Source organism: Diceros bicornis, chromosome 29 (assembly GCF_020826845.1).
Source record: "Diceros bicornis minor isolate mBicDic1 chromosome 29, mDicBic1.mat.cur, whole genome shotgun sequence".
NCBI classification, from domain to species: domain Eukaryota; kingdom Metazoa; phylum Chordata; class Mammalia; order Perissodactyla; family Rhinocerotidae; genus Diceros; species Diceros bicornis.
Genome location: NC_080768.1, coordinates 22269425 through 22282234, shown reverse-complemented (window position 1 = coordinate 22282234; position 12810 = coordinate 22269425).

Sequence of the window (12810 nt, the reverse complement as noted above, 5' to 3'; positions counted from 1 at the left end):
GGAAAGGCTACCTCACCATTGAGAGGATGGTCTTGGAAAAAAAATTCTACCAGCCTGGGGTGAGTAGAAGGAAGTTTGTTGGTCTTGACAAAGATCCTGAGTAGAAAAAAATGAATCCCCTGAAAATGAATACCACTTGCACTTTCTAAGAACTCCAAGTGAGAAATTAACCCAAAAATCCTTTCAACAGAAGCAAAAGATTATCTGCTACAGTGAAAACATTCTCAACCTCTTGCTGCATTCTAATATATAAACTCCCATTTACAAGTCTCTTGGAAAAGAACTCAAACTCCAAAATAATATATACAGAAGGAAACAATGCACCAGGTAAGGTAATCTGCAGAAGCAACACGAGATTAGACATCTGAGAACTTCAGTGAAGGGAATTCTAATAGAAATTTTTAAATGAAAATATAAAATAAGTAAAGGCATGAAAAGAAAGAGAAATCATGTTAGAAAACCAGGTAACTTTTGAAATAAAATGTAGTTTTTAAAATAAAATAGCCAATAAGTTATCATAAAAGAATATTATAGACAGCTGAAGAAGGCATTTGCATACTGAAAAGTCAATTTAAGGATATTACAAAGAAGACAGCAAAGGGAGAAATAAGAAATGTCAAAATCAGTTAGAAGGGCATGAGAGAAAGTGTGAAAATCTCTGACCAGTATCTTCTTGGAGTTCCAAAACCAAAGAAAGAGAAAAGCAGAGGCAATATTTGAAGGGTTAATGACAAAGAATTTTCCAGATTTGATAAAAGACATGAATCTTCATATTAAAAAAACACAATATTTCCTGAACATGATAATTAAAAATAAACGTCAACTTGCATTGCAGTGAAATTGCAGAATTTCAAAAACAAGAGAATCTATTCACAACAGAGAAAAACATTACCAATAAACAATGACGCTGACAGTAAACTTTTCAACAGCAAAAAGAGAAGCCAAAAGGCAGTAGAAAAATGTCTTCAAGTGTTGAGAAGAAACAGCTCGTCATCTGAGATTCTAGAGCCAGCTAAGTTACTACTTAAGAGGAAAAATATAGCTGTTTTGATGAAAATTCTGAAAGATATTACCACTAATAATTGTTCTATGAAGGGACTTTCATCAGGAATCGGTAACTGAATACTAAAGAAATGATTGAAATCACACAGGAAAGCAGGATGAACAAATATATTGTAAACTGTGATTAAATCCAAATAAACTGATTTTATGAAACAATAAAAAAAAATTGACTATATTTAGAGTTGTTAAAAGAAGTTAAAACTATAATAATGGACCAAAAAAAAGTAGTAACAATGGAAGAAACGTGAATATATTTTAAGCTACCTAAGGTCTTGGGAAGCAGGTAAGAGAGAATAATTTCAGAGACAGTTTTGTCAAGTGTGGATGTTACAATTTTAAGAATTCAAGTAATAAAGGGAAAATAAGATAAAATAGAGAAACACTTTAAAATATTACTCAGAGAAAACACCATTAAAATCTTTGGAATAAAATGGACATAGTTACCAATTGTTGATGCCTTAGTTTCCAAAAATTATACAGTAATAACAATAATAACCAAGACTTATATGGCCCTTACTATGTGCAAGCACTTTTCTAAGCACTGCACATATATTGTCTCACTTAATAGTCAATAATGAAAGACAGTATGAATCAGTTAAACCGTTAAATTAGAAAAATTTTTAAATTCACTTTTTTCTAGAAAGATACAATTTACTACAACTTCCTCAAGAAAAAATACAAAATCTGAAAAAAATCGATAAATATTAAATAAATTTAATTTTGGGCAGTTGAGAGTAGAAGAGAATCTCATTGCAGCGCGGCTGAAAAACCGTACTTGGAGAAAAATAACGAAATTCTGCTTCCTACCCTTAATGAATTCCTGTTCAATCAATTGGGTACACGTGTCAAGTATGACTGGAAACCATAAATCCAAACACAGAATAATAACTAATTCTTGGAAGAGGGGAAGTAAAGGCTGCCTTGGGCCTTGAAGGTTGTGCTCTGCATGATCCACGGGCTACCATTTCACCCGGATCAGTGCGAATGCTGCATGCTTGGGTTGCGCAGCAGTCCACGACCTGAAAAAATCATTCATGAAGGCCCTGGGGAACAAAACTGCGATTGTTTTTTTTTGGGGGGGGGGGGTGAGGAAGATTGTCCCTGAGCTAACATCTGAGCCAATCTTCTTCTATTTTTGTACGTGGCAGGTCACCACAGCATCGCTTGATGAGCAATGTTTCCATCTGTACCCAACTTGCGAATCCCAGGCCGCCAAAGCAGAGCACATGAACTTAACCACTACACCACCAGGCTGGCCTCAAAACTGTGATGTTTTATTCCAAAAATATTTATATAGTGAAATACATTGGCAGAAATTTTAACTTGAACACACAGACTTTCATCTTAAAATTCTCTATTCTCTTCTACATGCTTGATATACAAAATTTTAAATATAAAGGAAAAACACACAGATGCACTGTTTCTCCTACAGAAAGAAGAATCTACCACCAATGTTAGAGATGTGCCTTTTCATTTCTAAAATGTGTGACACTCTAAGTGTCAAGAACTTTTTTAATGTAAATAACATTGTAATAATTTTATTAATAATGCAAATGAATGATAAGTCTTAAACTTTTATTTAAGCCATTAATTTTATTATTCTGCTATCAAAAGGCAGCCTCACTTTGCCTTTATTTAAATTCAAGAGTCTTGACTAAATATCTTATATTCTGTTTAAATTAAACTTTCTACAGTTTTATGATTTGTAATTTAAAAATTTATGACTTTGCTTTAGCTATACAAATACAGGATTCATTTATTATCTAAAAGGGTCTTGAATTATATTAAAATTATGTTTTAGTAAGCAATTTAACCAGGAAGATAAATTCCTTTTGTAAATACCTTACTAATAAAAAAAAAAAAAAAACCCACTGTTGCTTCTTTGTGAATTTGACAAGACACTATCTGGGGATATTTGAATCAATGTTCCCATCATATTCTGAAAATTCAGTATAACATCTTCAGTTAAAAATCTTGTAGTTCTAATTGATACATCTATTAGGTCATTTTGTTTGACCTCAAACATTGTGAGTTCCTTTGTAAGGAGGGAATAAAAGCAATTTTCCTTTAAAGTGAACTGAAACCTGATTGAAAAAAAATTGTTATTTTGTCAAACTATAATCTATTGTTTCAGTTAGAAAGAAATCACACACAGAGAAGAGTATAAAGGGACTCCATGAAATTACTATGACAAGAAGAAATGCCAAAACAATCAGATTAAAACTTGTTGTCTTTCTTCTTCAAGAACGATGTGAACAAACTCCAAAATAATGACATTTTAAGATTCAAAATGTGAAGTATTTTGAAGGCAATATAGTTGAGTGCCATGCGCATTCATTGCAAAATTAAAATGAGTCTTCTTACTTAAATAACCAAATGAACATAGGACTTTTATCCATATTAATGTGCCTTTTTGCTGACTTTCAATTGTTCAGTCTTTTCATTTTTTCCACAGAAGTACAATATTCTAATGCTTAGTAAAGGTCACTATAAATTATATGAAGTGAATATGATAAAAAAAGTTCATTTTTGTCATAACCATGTAATAGTGTGGAAAATGTTATTGCAGAGGAATATTGCACGTTTTCATTCTGGGCATTTTTCTAGTAGCTGTAGGTGTACTTGATTTATGCTACTAACTTCATTGTGGAGACAGCTGAGGAGCCCCCACGGGGATGAGAGGGACTGAGAGAGAGAGAGAGAAATTGCTGTGGACAGACGTGGCTGAAGAAAGCTTCCAGAAGAGCTGACACTTAATGTACGCTACCAAGGATGAGCCTGACTGGGCTTTCACACATGGTAGGAATAGTTATGCATATGTGAGAAAGTTATGATTTAAATAATTATTTAAAAATATTAACTGAGGTCTTCCCAGAAAAGATCATCAACGCTCCTTCTTGTAGCTGAATTCCAGCGAGGGGGACAATCATTTTAAATTAAGCCCCTCCCTCACTGGCTGAGATCAATTTACGGGGCTGGATTACGCATGTCTACTTTTTAAGAACATCAAAAAGTTGCGAAGCTAGTAAGGACATCTCAAAACAATAGAGAAAGAAAGTCCCATACAAGCCAGTGGAGCACAGGAGCACCGAAGTTGATTTAGTGCAAGAAGATTTACCCCCTCAGGAGGAGCTGGCTTCACTTTTGGAGTCTTATAGAAGGAAACAGATGTCTGAGGCCAAGACCACATCAAGTCATGCAGCCTAAGAAGTTAAGTTGAGAGGCCCACAGTGCAAGGTTGAAACAAAGGAAACCAGCAATCCAACACACCCTGAAGCATCATAGCTACAGTTGTGCATCCCCAGCGTTTATTAAACAAGAAGAAATTAGAATACATGACAAAAATAACAGTGAAGTCAAGAGGGAGCCGCTAAAGATAAAATGTTTTAGGATCCTTATTGTTGGGGAGGGAAATTGTTAGGGTTTAGCTACTTTAGACTTTTATTAGTGATATACACATTTTGTAATTTCTATGAATGAACTGTTTTTACTCACAATACTTCTGACACCAAACATGTCGGTTTTTTTCACACCAACAATCAATTCTCCAGCTTTCCTGACATCAGTTGGGTGTCCTACAATTCCATTCAATTCTGGCAGTAACTACTGGAGTTAGAGCAGACCCCTCAGGTTAGGGGCTCAGACCCACAAGACTGCCACACACTTCAGAAGCAAATAGTAAGTTCTGGGCCTCCCATGCTTCTGACTGATCAGCTACAAATTGGGGGTTCCCACGATGTCCTCCTCAGGTTCAATAATTTGCTATAACAGCTCACAGAACTCAAGAAGACTGTTACTTTCATTGATTCATTATAAAAGATACAACCCAAAAACAGTCAAATGGAAGAGAGATGCATAGGGCTAAGTATGGGCAAAGAGGCATAGAATTTCCATACCCTCTCCAGCCGTGTATGTCAATGTGTTCACCAACCTAGAAGCTCTCCAAATCCCGTTGTTTGGGGTTTTTATGTAGGTTCCATTATGTAGGCATGATTGATTAAATCATTGGCCATTGGTGATTAACTGAATGTCCAGCCCCTCTCCCCTCCTCAGAGGTCAGAGGAGCTGAAAGTTCCAACCATCTAATCACGTGTTTGGTTCCCCTGGCAACCAGCTCCCATCTTGAAGCTATCTAGGGACCCACTGAGAGTCACCTTATTAGCATAAACTCAAGAATGGTTGAAAGAGGCTTATTGTGAATAACAAAGACCCTCCTATCACTCAGGAAATTCCAAGGGTTTTAGGAGCTCTTGTGTCAGGCACCATGGACCAAAAACCAAAATATATTTCTTATTATATCACAATATTACACTATGACAACACCTAAATGAATTGAAAAAGTACATGAGAGATTTAAAAAAATAAATAAACAAGTGAAAAAATCAAGCAATCTCCAAAGCAACATAAAAGGGAAAAAACTGAAATGGAACAGCTGGGACAAACAGAAAGCAAAAACTAAACGGGTGCATATACAAACCAATGTGACCAATAGTATTAAAGAAATGGAATAAATACACTAATTAGAACAGAAATATTGTGAGACAGGACTTAAAAGTCCAACTGTAAGTTGTTTACAAGACACAAACGTAAAATATGAGAATATAGAACCAAAAGCAAATGGATGAATAAAGAGATAGCATATAAATATTAAGCAAAAGAAAGCTGATGTAGCTAAGTTATTATTGGACAAAATAGACTTTAAGGTAAAATAGCATTAATAGAAATTAATAGGACCATTTCATAATGATACTCTTGCTTGTTTTCTTGTTTCATATTTCTCTCAAATACTTAATGAGGTGTGTTAAAGATGTCGCATTATGCTTTTGAGATTTCTCTGTCTTCTTGTGGTTATGAAAATTTTTATTTTATACACTTCTAGGCTATTTTTTTAGGTGTAGATCATTTAAAATTGTTATTAGTTCTTGGTAAATTAAAATTTTTATCATTATGAGTTAATCCTCATTACTTTCTATTAATGTTTCTTACCTCAAAGTCTATTTTGTGCAATACTAACATCTTACATGCTATCTCTTATCCATTCATATGCTTTCAATGTAAATTTTTTGAAGAAAGTGTGAGAGCCAGTGTGGCTGGAGAGCAGTCAACAAGGAGGAGAGCATTTGGGAATGAGGTCAGGGAGTTATGAAGGGGTCACACTGGGGCCAGCCCCGTGGCGTAGTGGTTAAGTTTGGCACACTCCACATTGGCGACCCACGGTTCGTGGGCCTGGATTCTGGGCACAGACATACACCACTCATCAGCTATACTGTGGTGGCAACCCACATAAAAAATAGAGGAAGATTGGCACATATATCAGCTCAGGGCTAATCTTCTTCAAACCAAAAAGAGGAAGATTGGCACAGATGTTAGCTCAGGGCAAATCTTCCTCACCAGAAAAAAAAAAAAAAAATGAGAGGCCATATTATGTAAAGTAAAGATTTTTGCTTTTACTCTGAGTGAGATGGGAAACCTTCAGAAGGTTTTGGGCAGAAGAATGATGTAATATGACCTAGATTTTAACAAGATCACTCGTTGCAATGAGAATGGAATAAAAGGGGCACAGAAACCAGGTGGAAAGCTCTTGCAATAACGCATGTGAAATTTGATGGTGACTTGTATCAGAGTGGTGGCAGTAGAGATGGTGAGAAGTGATGCAAGAAATTTTGAATATATTTTGAAGACAGCAGGTCTTGCTGTAGGAACTGACAGGTCTTGGTGAAGGGTTGGATATAGAGCATGAAAGAAACAGTAGAGTCAAAGATGAATGCAAAGTTTTTCACCTGAGGAACCCAAAACATGGAATTGCCATTAACAGAATTGGGAAAAGAGTCATTCCAACAGGTTTGCGCAGAAACATCAGGAACTCACTTATGAACTTGTTAAATTTAAGACACTTGTTAGGTATTCAATTGCAAATGTTAAGCAGTCAGTTACATATAAGAGTCAGGAATTTAGGGGATGGTTCCAAACCACATGTATAAATGGGGAATCTTCAGCACAGAGGTAGTATGACTCACAGATAGAACAAAGAGAGGACACAGGAAGTGAGAGAGACAGAAAACAGATGTCCAAGGACAATCCTGGGGGGTTCCAACATCTGAAGTGTGGGGACACAAAGAGAAACTATCAAAAGAGATTAAAAAGGAGTGGCCAGAGACAGGAGCCTTCCTGGTCTTGAGAGCAAGAGGCCATCTGTGTCAAATGCTGCTAATAGATAAAGATGAGGTCTCAGACCCAACTGTTGCATTCAGCCAAGTGGAGAGCATTAGAGAGCTCGGAAGAGCAGTATGTTGGAGCAATGAGGGTACAAACTTGCCTGAAGTGGGGCCAAGAGAGAATGCGAGAAGACAAATTGCAGACAGACAGCATATACAAGTCCTTTAAAGATTCTGCTATAAAGTGATGAAAAATGGGAGGTACTGTGATAGGGAAGTAAGGTAAAAAAATTATTTGTTTGTACATCCTTTTTTAGGTTGAAGAAATAACAGCAGTTATATCCTAAAAAGCAAAATCCAGTGGAGAGGGGACAATAGCCCTGCAGGAGAGTGGTACGTTGCTGGAGCAAATTCTTGAAGGGAGGGGCGGGGAGAGAATGCCAGGAACAATGAAGGGATTAGGAAGGAGCATGGACAGGTCATTCATAGCAGCAGAAGGAAAGGTAGAAGACAGAATGTTCTGCTTCAATTATTTTGTAATGAAAATTATAACCAATTAGTAAATAGAGAAAAATGTCAGTATAACAAGAATTTACAGTGGTTCATAAGTGACTTTCTCAGGAAGTTTAATGTTATGAAGCAATGACAAATCTTATTAAAATCAGAGGAAAAAAACTCATAGAAGTTATAGAAATCATAGGAAAATGTGAAACTACTATGAAAATGCCTTCCATTAATGCAATTCGTGAACCTCTTCAAGAACTGCTATAGTTTTCACTGATACTAAGATATCTGGGGTAGCTGACCACGCAAAGGAAGAAGCTGTGAAGGCATCTCAGCTGGTGTTTAAAATAAGACTGATGGAGAAGTAAGATATTTAGTTTGATGAAACTGGTCTCTACGAGAAATGAATGAGCTCAAGGACCTATACCTCTAGGCAGGAAGCTTGGGCCCCAAGGTTCAAAGCTGTAAAGGATCCACTATTATGCTTCCTCCAAATGCCTGTGTAGATTTAACTAAAACAGAGTTTTTATTAAGATTGCTACAGCCTATGTTTATTATGTTTTGTTAACAAAATTCGTTAGGCTTTTCCATGTAAGCTCCATGTTTTCAGGACTTAATTTTGCAGAGCCATGAGGTTTTTCAGGAAAGCATCTATGGCCATAGAGTGAAAATGCGTTTTTATGGGCAAAAACACAGGTTGGTGGAAGACGTGGTGATGGGAGCTTGTGAAGAACATTCTTCTGATTGCTTCAGTCTTCTCATTGGAAATCTAGAAAGATCATCATCATCTTAAAGTAAAGATGAGGGAAGAGTTTTTGGAAGTTTCAGCAGATGAAAGAAAGTATGAAATAGTTGTTTAGGAGAGTGAGAGAATGAACAGCCTAGGGAAATATAAAATGATTCAAGGTCAGCTTGAAGGGATGATGTGAAATTAGTGATGATGATATAAACGAGACAAGTTTAGCGATTCAATTATAAGCATGGAATAGGGGGAGATGAATATATTATACAGTTTGCTGTAGATATTTGCTTAAGTATTTTTTTGTTTAGGGAAGTTAGTTCTCTTTCAAATTTACTGAAAGGTTTTTTTCCATGAATAAGTGCTAAAGGTAAATAAATAGTTTTTTTTACATAATTTAGATGATTATGCTGTTTTTCCTCCTTTAATTGTTAATCTATTAAATTGTATTAATTATCTCTTCTGTGACTCAACCATCATTGTACTATGGGATAAAAGCTAATCCTGTCATAATTATTTATCTATAAAATACTTATAATGTTTTACTTAGGTATTTGAATTTAGTTTCTAAAATGCAATTAATTTTTAATTTTGATTTAGATATTATCTTTATTTAGTTTCAGTGTCTAAGTTGCTTCACCTCATTAAATAATTTGGGGTGGCTGGATAGAATATTCAAAATTTTCACTGTAGATCTCAACTTTAGGCAGTGGTGTCAATGATGACTCCCACTTTGTGCTGGTTCGGGGCCATAGTCCCAAATGACCATTAACTAAACCTTAGGATGTGAATATCTGCATTTCTCCCTAAGACTCTTCACCTACGCACTATTTTACATTCTGAATTTCAGCTCTCTTCTTTCCTGCCAGCCCTCTATAATATTTTTCAACTTTTTCGTGAAATCTTACATATGCACTTGAGAGGATGTTTCCTAATTTTTACCAACTTTTTAATTTTGTGACTACTTTCTACGTAATATCAGTTACAATATTCCTTAAAAAATAAATACAAATATGGATCTTGTGACAAAAGCAATTTGAAGAAAAATATGCACTACTATATGATCCAATTTTGTAATGGAACTACTAGGTGTGTGTACACATGTGTCTGGGTGTGTGTGCAGAGACAAAGTGTAAGAAAAAGAATGACAGAAAAATTGAAGAGTTAGAAAGAAATTTCTGGAAACTTAATCACTAAATGTTATTCTGATTATAGAAGAATATCATATTTCCTATTGTATATATCATTACTGTTTATAATCAGTTCACGTGGGAATACATTGTGAACAAAATAAGCAAGATGTCCACTTTCATGAACTTACAGAATAGCAGAATAAAAATTGCATAGAAGGCAAATATTTCAGTTGCTGGAAACTAGCATCACAGGACTGTTATCCTTGAGAGAAAGTAAACACATGAAGTGAAGCCCATGTGCACTGTGGCTTTCTTCCAAGAATACTTTGAGAACTCAGTGTAGGGAAGTAGAGCCTATATAGAACATGGTAGTCTCAAATAGTTGTGGAAACAGAAATTGAAGTTCATTGCTCTGAAGCAGCTGGAATTTGTTGATAAGGTATCTGAGAGGAAAGATCTGTGCATAATAGGACCCCAGAATTCTGCATGACGGTTCCTACTAGTCCTTAGCCACAGGTGATATTCCATGAAACCTAATAGAGAGCAGTACCTGAAGGGCTGAGAGCTAAATAAAGAAAGTAGAGGTCACAGAGGACGGGAAGATAATTTGAGTTCCAAACCACCCAGAGCGAAGAGAACTCACTGAGGATCTCCTACAATCTGTTAAGATCCCCAAAATGTCCTACTTCTGAAGTAGGAACTGTGTACCTGAATAAAGGTCATGTACTAGTTCTAAGAAGAAAAACCAAAATAGATCAGTTCTAACCACAACACAGCAAAATAAAATCAAGACTGACAAGATCAAGAGGATCCAGTAGTAATTTCAATACTTGCCAAAACAAACCCCAATACCATGTAAGGAAAAAAAAAAAACTCATAGGGACTCAGTTAGATCCCTACAATATGTTACCAACTAGAGTCAGCATATGACTAAAAAAATTGCCAAAAATGAGAAGAATCAGAAAAGGGTGACACATAATCAAGAAAAAATGCAGTTTATAGAAATAGATTCTGAGATTACTCAGATGTTGGAATTAGCAAAGAAAAGCTTTAAAATAAGTCTTTTAATATGTTCAGTTACTTAAAGAAAATTACGCACATAATGAGTGAACATGTAGACTCTCAAAGAGAAATAAAAAACTATAAAAGATAAAAAATACAATTGTAAAACAAAGAAGCACAATACAAAGGAAAAAACTACTGAATAGCTAAACAGCAGATTGGAGATGGAAGAAGGAAGACTTAGTGAATAAAAAGACAGACAAATAGCTACCAACCAATCTAAAAAACAGGAAGAAAAAAATGATCAGAGCCCCTCTGACAAAGCATCAAATGGTATCACACACACATAATTGGAATCTAAATATAAGAAAGTATATAGAATAAAGAAAGAATATTTAAAAACATAACATACAAAAAGTTTTCAAATGCTGTTTAAAAAACAAAATTAAATAAATATCCCAACTAGATAATATTTATGAATAATTATTGAACACCAATCAGGATATTATAAAGAAAACCCCACTGGGTACATTGTAATCAAACTGAGGACAACCAGAGATAAAGAGAAAAATCTTAAAAAGAAACACCAAAAAGACACATTGCATGTAAGAGAACAATGATATGAATTATTGTTGATTTCTCATTAGAAAAATATAGAAATCAAAGGATAATGGAATGCCATCTACAAAATGCTTTAAAAAACCAAACTAAAACCCACCAACAAAAATTTGTATATCCGGTGAATATGTCTGTCAAAGACAAGGGTGAAATGCAGAAATTTTCACATACAAAAGTTAGGATATGAACAATATGGTTTGTTACTACCACAGCCGTATATCTCAGGTTGCCTAGCAAGAAGCCAAAAATGAGAAACTCACATATAAATTCCCAAATCACAAGGAAAAATTTTTTTAGCCTAGAGTACAGACTTGGTATGATTTCTACACTAACCTTCCACAAATTGCTACTCTAGGAAAAATTCAACTGATTCAAAGATGTGTATTATTTAAAAAAGTAACAGACGATCTGAAATATACTACCAATATAAAAAAGAAACAAAATATGAAAGACTAATACCAGAAGAAGGATAATTTATCACAAAAATGTTGCTGTAGATTCTGACTGAACAATTCAAATGACAATAAATTCGAAAAAACATAAAATAATCTCTACACAAACTAGAGCACAAAGCAGAAGCAAAAGTGCTCTGAAAAGAGATATGCACAAGAGGAGATTAAATATGAGCTACTAGAGCTCAGGCAAGTTTTGGAAGAAAAAAATAAAATTATATAAATAATGGAAAAATTGGAAACATCGTAAGGAGATAAGATAAAATTAAAAGATATAAGGCAGACAGACTATAGAAATAATAAACGTAGAAAAAATGAAATGGAAATGCATAAATAATTTTAAAAGTTTAAGGAAAAAACAATAGATATGGAAGACAGAAAATGGAGATCCTACATGTATATAAAATTGTAGTCACCATGTTGAGGAGGTGGGGACAAAATAATGGAATGAAACAGTTTTCTAAAATAGAATCAAAAAATGTTTTTCAAGATAAAATATTATAATCTACATATTAAAATTACACACTGTCAATCAAGTGGAATATCTATACAACCATAGTTGCTTGAGTCACAGTCAGGTTGAAACTCTTTGTCCTGCCATAATTGTTAGTAACATCACACTGTCACTCTCTGAAGTGGCATGTTTGGACAAAAAATTGCAAACAGATGGGTTGAAATCCTGAAAAAATGTAGGGAATATTGTTCCCATGAGTCCTATTTTGTAGAATCTGCTTTAGAATCCATGAGATAAATTTCTAACAACAAAGAGAAAATACACAGCAAGAGGATTTGCAGACAATTATTAACCTGCTTAAATAAACAGAATGAAACAAATATGGGATGGATTAATGAAAGAATATATTTTTTATACAGCCTGACAAGATAGAAATTTATAAAACTAATAAAAATTGAATGTGGAACAGAAAAGAATGTGAGATAGTGTAGGAGTTCTGAATTTCCTTGGGTTTTATATCTAGGGTATCAAAATATATAATTTACAACTAATAATTCACTTATTAAAACAGAACCAATTAAGAAATATCATTAACTAAATTGGGTAAAGTAGGGAAAGGAAAAGAAAGATGAATTATACTAATTTTATCATTGGTCATGGTAGGAAATTAATAAATACATATAAAAATATG